The sequence below is a fragment of the Oryzias melastigma genome, linkage group LG23 (assembly GCF_002922805.2).
Source record: "Oryzias melastigma strain HK-1 linkage group LG23, ASM292280v2, whole genome shotgun sequence".
Taxonomy (NCBI): domain Eukaryota; kingdom Metazoa; phylum Chordata; class Actinopteri; order Beloniformes; family Adrianichthyidae; genus Oryzias; species Oryzias melastigma.
The window spans coordinates 2,579,870-2,585,597 of record NC_050534.1 but is presented as its reverse complement, the minus strand read 5'-3'; the positions used below and the strand labels follow the sequence as shown (position 1 = coordinate 2,585,597).

The 5,728-nt window shown below is 51.0% G+C and overlaps 1 protein-coding gene across 1 annotated transcript in view; it reads left to right on the top strand.

Annotated features, from left to right (window-relative positions):
• Positions 1 to 5,728, top strand: part of LOC112140205 (synapsin-3) — a gene marked incomplete at its 5' end in the record, with an annotated part of 150,407 nt that overhangs the window by 26,709 nt on the left and 117,970 nt on the right.

Genomic DNA, 5,728 nt, shown 5'->3' with positions numbered 1-5,728 from the left:
GCAGCCAACCAGAGGCCGTCTTCTCCCCTTTGTAAGATGACATAGCTGGTTTAACATTTTCCATCCTTTCTTGTTTTCCGATGTATTTCCCAGTCAGACCACAGAAAGGAAAAAAGGACGAAGAGTCATGAGGAAAGTGAAACAACAACCAAGAAAGTATGTGGGTAAATAAATAATACTGACTTGACTTTTTATCAGAAAAAACAAGAGAAAAAATCATTCTAGAATGTCCTGAATAAATTCTCAGTCTGTTTCTTCTCAGGAAACTCTAACAAGCTTCTATTACAAAATGATGAGGACCTATAGCAGGGGTCAACGAGACAAAAAGTGCTAAAACAAACTTCTCTCCTTATCAACTGTCCCATCACCAACTTCATTATAATGTAAATGTTCACCTTTTGGCATATTTCGTCAGAGGTGGGTAGTAATTCATTACTGTCAGGACTCCAACTCCCAGTTCCACCCCCGACCATCAGAGGGAGCCCTCTCCAGAATACTGATTGCTTCTCACCAGCTGTAGTCCATTATCTTCATCAGTCTCACCATATTTAAATGGTCACCTCACTCCTCATCTCCGCGAAGTATTGCCTAGTTTCTCCCTAGCAATTTCCAAGCGTTTATCTCACGTTAGCCTACTCGTGTTTTGACCCTTGCCTGTTTACTCGTCTTCCTGTCTAGCTCCTCGTCCTTGACCTCTGCCTGGCCTCTGACTACGTCTCTGCTTTTGCCCATGTCTGTTGTGGATGTTTATTAAACATTACCTGCTTGCACATGGACCCAAACACCTCCGTGCCTTCGTCACAGAATACTTCGCCGGACTCGTATCCAGCAGCAGGCGTTCCCTCGCCGTCCAATCCAGCAGCTTTTGCTTCCATGCTACTGGAACATGGAAGACAACTTCAGCGGCTGATGCTAGCTACTGACGCCATCATGGCGCGTTTGCTAGCTAACCCCGAGATACCTGCAGCATCTTCTGCGCCGCAGCAAGCCCTGCCTCCGGTTCCCAAGGTCCCCTCCCCCGCTAGCGCCTCCACGTCTGCTCCACGTCTTTCGATGCCGGACAAGTTCACCGGAAAACCCGAACAATGTAATGGATTCCTGATGCAGTGCAGGCTCATCTGTACCCCACTGAGGAATCCAAAGTGTCTTTCCTGTGTTCCCTCCTCACCGGGGAAGCGTTGGAATGGCTAGCCGCGGTCTGGTCTGGGGGATCGCTGCCGTTCCACTCCTATGCCGAGTTTACCCAGTTGCTGCGCGCCGTATTCCAGCATGCTAGCGAAGGAAAGAATCCAGGTGAGCAGCTTCTGGACATTAAGCAGGGGAATGACACCGCCGCTGCATACTCACTGAGATTCCGGACACTGGCCGCTCAAACAGACTGGACTTCGAACACGTGTCGGACTGTTTTCCGCCGGGGACTTAACGCGGAACTACAACGCAAGATTGCCTGCCGGGACGAAAATATGGACCTCGATCAGCTGATCGCAGTTACCATACGTTTGGACAATCTATTACGGACTCGGAGACCAAGAGAAGCCAGCGCCGAGCCTGTTTCCTTCCCGTCTGTACTTTCTCGCTACGAGCACGTCACTTCTGCTGAGCCGATGCAGCTAGGAACTACACGTCTGACACCGGAAGAGAGGAGTAGGCGCATGCGCGAGAATCTCTGTCTATACTGCGGACGCCCTGGCCACCTGCGAGCTTCCTGTCCCGATCGTCCGCCCCGACGATCGGGAGGCCCGGTGAGTGACTCTGCTATTACCTTTGAGATCTTTGTTGACATTAAGCTAGCAGATAAAGTCATCACATCTACTGCTATGATAGATTCAGGTGCAGCAGGAAATTTCATTGACTTGACGTTTGCTAGCGCTAGTTCTATTCCTCTGCTTGCCTGTGATTCCCGGGTGGCAGTCTCGCTTTAGATGGGCGTCCCATTGGTTCTGGCCGGATTCAGTTCCTGACACCAGACCTTCATCTCCTCGCCCTTCATCAGCATGAGGAACACATCCGTTTCTTCGCCACTGATTCCCCCCGTTGTCCTCTCATCCTGGGACTACCTTGGCTAGAGACCCACGACCCCACCATCACATGGTCCACAAAGAACCTGGTGTTCGAGTCGGCGGCTTGTCATTAAAACCACCATCTTCAACCACGCAGAGCCTCTGCTAAACAGTCAGTGTACCAGGTAGCCGTCACGGAGCTTAACATGAATAACTCTGTAGCCTCGTCTGGTTTTTTACCGTCTCAGTACCAAGATCTGAAGGAGGCTTTCAACAAACAACACGCTACACGCTTACCTCCTCACCGTACGTATGACTGTGCCATTGATCTCCTACCCGGGCACACGCCTGCTAAGGGAAGGGTGTTTCCGTTGTCGCAACCAGAGACGGAGGCCATGCAGGCATATGTCCGGGAAGAACTACAGAAAGGATTTATCCGACCGTCTACGTCACCCGCCTCGGCCAGTTTCTTCTTTGTGAAAAAGAAGGACGGTGGCCTTCGGCCCTGCAACGCTCCATCCGTATTCCAGGCATTCATAAATGACGTTTTCAGAGACATGCTTCAGCGTTTTGTCATCGTCTACCTGGATGATATCCTCATCTACTCGCCAAACCTCGACAAGCACATTTCCCATGTCAGGCAAGTCTTACAGAGACTCATCGATCACCACCTCTATGCCAAAGCAGAAAAATGTGAATTCCACAGGACAACCATCGCCTTCCTCGGCTACGTTATCAGTGCCCAAGGCGTGGCCATGGACGAGAGTAAAGTGGATGCTATGTTACAGTGGCCTGAGCCCTCCACTGTGAAAGAGCTGCAACGGTTTCTGGGGTTTGCTAACTTTTACCGCCGCTCAGCTCTGTGGCAGCTCCTCTCACCTCTCTCCTCAAGGGGGCTCCTAGGTGTCTTCACTGGACCCCAGAAGCGACTTCAGCATTTCACAAGCTCAAGCAGCTCTTCACACAATCTCCTATACTGCATCATCCCGACCCCTCGATCCAGTTTGTTGTGGAGGTGGATGCCTCGAGTACTGGATTGGGGGGGTTCCGTCTCAACGTCACGGTGAGTCCTCCAAGATGTTTCCGTGTGCCTTTTATTCCAGGAAGCTCACCAATGCTGAAAGGAACTATGACGTGGGGGATCGGGAGTTACTCGCTATGAAGGAAGCCTTCACAGAGTGAAGACATTGGCTGGAGGGGGCGATGCATCCATTCCTGGTGTTGACGGATCACAAGAACCTGGAATACATCAAGTCAGCCAAGAGGTTAAACCCTCGCCAAGCCAGGTGGTCTCTCTTCTTCTCCCGATTCCACTTTCATATCACCTTTCGACCAGGCTCCAAGAACGGCAAAGCGGACGCACTTTCCCGCTTGCATGAGACGGCAGACGACAACCTAGGGTCTGCTGAACCCATAGTGCCTGCATCATTGCTTCTGGCTCCCATCCAGTGGGATATCATCACGGAACTAACGGAGTATAATCAACAGGAACCGCCTCCACCGTCCTGCCCTGTCGACAAGATCTACGTGCCTCCCCCTCATCGTCAACGAGTTCTGCACTTGGTCCATGACAGCCCCGCTGCAGGACACCCAGATATGGCGGCCACTCAATCTCCCATGCAGAATTCCTTCTGGTGGCCGACCATGATGGCGGATGTGGCTCAGTTTGTGGCGGCCTGCGGCCAGTGTCAGATGGCCAAGTCCCCACGTCAACTCCCAGCCGGGCTTCTACAACCGTTACCAACACCTCATCGTACCTGGTCACACATCGCGGTGGACTTTATCACGGATCTACCCCGTTCCAATGGTAACACCACAATACTCACGGTTATTGATCGTTTTTCCAAGGCCTGTCGTCTGCTCCCTTTGCCCAAGCTGCCCACCGCTATGGAAACCGCTGAACAGCTTCTCCTCCACGTCTTTCGACACTACGGCATCCCTGAAGATGTCGTTTCAGACCGGGGGCCGTAATTTACGTCGCGTGTCTGGCGGGAACTCTGCAAGGGGCTGGGCATAAACGTCAGCCTGACTTCAGGCTACCACCCCCAATCCAACGGACAAGTGGAGCGGCTCAACCAGGAGATCACCCGGTTCCTACGGACCTACTGCAGTCGACGTCAGGGGGACTGGAGCCAGTTCCTGGTTTGGGCGGAATATGCGCAGAACTCTCTGACAAAGGCGTCCACTGGATTATCCCGGTTTCAGTGTGTTCTGGGTTTCCAGCCTCCCTTCTTCCCCTGAGCGGGGGGTCCCTCGGATTTACCAGCCGTGGACGACTGGTTTCAGCGCAGCGGGGAAACCTGGGAGGCTGCACAAGTACAGCTACGGCGAGCCGTCCGTCGGTTCCAGGCACAAGCTGATCGCCACCGTCGTCCGGGGCCCGACATCCTTCCTGGCCAGTGGGTGTGGCTGTCTACTCGGGATCTGCGGCTGAGACTGCCGTGCAGAAAACTGAGTCAGAGGTTTGTGGGTCCCTTCAAAGTCATTAAACAAGTCACACCCGCGTCGTTCCGTCTCACCTTACCGCCAGCTTACCGGATCTCCCCGACCTTCCACGTCTCCCTGCTCAAAGCGGCCGTGGGTCCGTCAGACAGGACTCTACCTCCTGAGTCCGGTGACGACGCGCCCTCCGCCCCCGGTGACGCCGCGGTGACACCTCTAATAATGGACGGCGAGGAGGTCTACCGCGTCAACAACATCCTGGATTCCCGACGACGGGGTTCTTCTCTGCAATATCTGGTGGACTGGGAGGGGTATGACCCAGAGGAACGTTCCTGGGTCGCCTCGGACGACATCCTTGACCCCTCCCTAATCTCTGACTTTCACCGCGATCATCCGGATCGGCCTGTTCCCCGTCCCCGGGGTTGTCCCCGTCGTCGGTGGCCTTCTTGCTTCCGGAGCCGCTCGCAGGGGGGGGGGGCTCTGTCAGGACGTCACAATTACATTTACTCCATTACATTTACTTAAGTAGCTTTTTCCCTGTAGACAGCCCGTTTCCACCCATACGGGGCAGTGGTGACCAAGACATGGGTTCCTGCATGAGTACCGCCAAAATCTAAATTTCTTCTGTGTCTGCTTTGATTCCAACATGTTTGTTTTTTATTTATAACTTGTTATTTTTGATCAGAGAACACATTGTGACTTTTACTAATTCCATTTGCTTACTTACTGTAAATCCTAGGGCTTATTTTAGCAAGGTTTGGTTAAGTTCCACAGGTGCCTTCTTTTAAACCAGAACGTTAGTCTACACTTCATAACTGTGCAATTTGACCAGTTTGGATAGTTTCTTTCACATAGTTCAACTGGGTTTCATTATTAACAGAATCTAAGTGGAAGCTGGAGAGAATGTTTATTATTAGAATGTTTTGAATAATTGCAGTTTGTTGATTGTGATCTTTCACCTCCTTCCTTTCTTGTTTAGTTTTTTCTATTTTTGAAAGGAAAGTTTGATATTAACCTTGTCTCCTTGTTAGTCCAAATGATTGTCTTCTGAAAAACCCATGGAATTTTGATTAAGGTTTAGAGTACAGTACAGTGTGGAACACAGAGCTGATGCTAACACTCAGGTATTAGTAATCTGTTTCTGAAAATACAAATATTGCAACGTACGATATCACTGAGTTGCGATGCTTATAAGTCTAATGGAGTGTCGTAGAAAACATTTGTAACACTTGTATACAATGTGCTTATAGATCAAAAATGCAGAATAATATTGGATTTTAAGTATA